The following is a 2,334-nucleotide window of genomic DNA, read 5'->3' on the forward strand; positions in this document are numbered from 1 at the left end:
ATAGTTTAGAAACTAGAGCAAATGCTTTCTTTTGGAAAAAAAAGATGTTCAAGAAAGAAAACATGAGTTGCTTCAGTGAACTGAAATTGCTATGTGAAGTACACAATCATTAAATGCTCCAAGAACTGCTTTAATTTAAACGTGGAAAGAAAAGCGTTTGAAAAGGGCAGTTTTAGTGTACCAATTAAAAAAGACATCTTAAATCTTTAAACCTATTTTCTTTCTAACTACAACTTACATAACTGAGATGTATAAGGAAAACTGGGGCAGCGAACACTACCTCAGACACAGAAACAGATACCGAAAAACGACTTCCTGCTGTACTGTCAAGGAAGGAGGCAGTCTCCAGTGGCTAAGTGATCGTGAGGAGTTCAGACAGGCTGTCTTTAGGAAAGTACCCATGCTCCTAACATTACCTTGACATGCCAAGGTCAGTTAAAAAAATAGCGTTGAAAAGTAGATGTCCAAGTTCTCCAGCTGACGCCAAACTTCTACAGGAGAATCAAGGGCTGGAACGACATCGCTGCTCAAAAAGCACCAGATGCAAAAAGCAACTAGTGAGCAAGTATTTGGGTATGTTATCTTATTGCAAAGGTAATTAAAGTGTTTGCTTTCCTGCAGTATCTGAGCAAAATTCCTGGAATTCAGTCAGAATTCCCAAAGCAAAACAAACCCTTGAATATGTTGTTCCAAGAAGTTAGAAAGGAAATTATAGTTCTCTCTTCTCAGATGAGGAAGTCCCCCAAACCCACTGCACATACAGAAACATGGATGATAAAACCAGATGAAAACAGGAGAGCACAGGAAGAAAAGTTCTTCCAAATCTGGAGAGATCTTTCCTAGCTAGCAAGTGCTTGTTTTCTATATTTAAGAAATCCCTCTGCACACACAGTACAGTTTGCTTCAGTGCTGACAGAGCTGATCTTTCTAGAAGCAACCATCATGGGTTTAGAGTTGTCAGACATACACAGCAGATTAGAAATAGTTTATATTGTTGAGCAATTATTTGTTTAGACATAACGGCAATGGTGAAAGACTTCAGGGCTGACGTACATGAATAAGTGGAAAGATATCTTCCAACTAATAGGGCAGCTATTCCATTAAAACTGAATACAACCACATTGTTTCACTTCCCTTTTCTAGATGGAATATTGCTTGTCATTATTGATTCTTCCTGCAAGAATAGTCTCGAGGTCTGAAAAAACATTACTCAAGAATTATCATAATATTTAAATACTAAACTAAACCAAAAGTCCTTTACAACATAGGACAACAAATCTTATTTAACCCAAAAGCCAGACACTTATTTAACTCATTAGCTGGTATCAATAAGCAATTTTTTCTTTTCCCATCTCGTAGCGACGGCTGCTTTGCAATGACTCTAAAAGACCAAAAGGGATGCTGATAACTCACACAGCTTTTATCACGTTAGCCACTGTCTGCAGTGTTCATAATCATTAGCTTTGAAGTATATTAAACAAAGCAGAACATGACCTTACAGTTGATATTTTAATCACACCACATCAGAACAATTCCTTATCATGCCTGCTTTATTAAGGCCACCAAACAAGATGCTGTACAGAACTACTCCAAACACAAACAGGCAGAAGAGAACACTACTGTTGCACAGCCGAGCGAAGCCACGCTACAAGGAGGGTTCGCTGCTTTTAAATGCAGAGTCACCACGTAACTTCCGACACCTACCTCTGATTTCAGCCGGGCTGGGGGATCAACAAGCAGCAGAATGTCTGCATGTGTATGAGACTAATAGAAAAAGAGAAATTCAAGCTTTTAGTTTTAAAATAATGCAGTGTGGTGTAGCCTCACTTATTAGCAAAATGCACAGATTACCTTACCTACATTTGTGTTTAGTACAATATGCAATTACCTTTTTAGAAATAGAATTTTGGGGAGAGAAAATGGAAAAAGATGACATGGCATTCTTTCAGTGAAGTCACGAAACTGAAGAGATTTCATACAGGCACTCATCCTACTTGAATCCTCACAGTGCTGCATTCTTACAGACCTCCTCCAACATAAACCCCCTTTCTAGTGATGGTACTAAGCTATTCACACTATAGAAAAACATATACCTTATGTGATTGCTGCAGTTTACTTACAACCCTGTCATTTTGTACTGCTTTAAACACCAAGTATAGAGGAAAAATAAGTCCAAAACTTTACCCTTATTATTTAATTGTGGGATTTTTTATTTTTTTTTTTTTTTGTCTTGGAAGTGGATAGCTTCATTATTTCCAGCGGTTCTACTGAGAAATGTAAAGAAAATGTGTTGTTCTGACAAGTCAATCATTCAAGATTCACAAAGCATTTCCT

Source organism: Egretta garzetta, unplaced genomic scaffold (assembly GCF_000687185.1).
Source record: "Egretta garzetta isolate BGI_Z169 unplaced genomic scaffold, ASM68718v1 scaffold221, whole genome shotgun sequence".
Taxonomy (NCBI): Eukaryota; Metazoa; Chordata; class Aves; order Pelecaniformes; family Ardeidae; genus Egretta; species Egretta garzetta.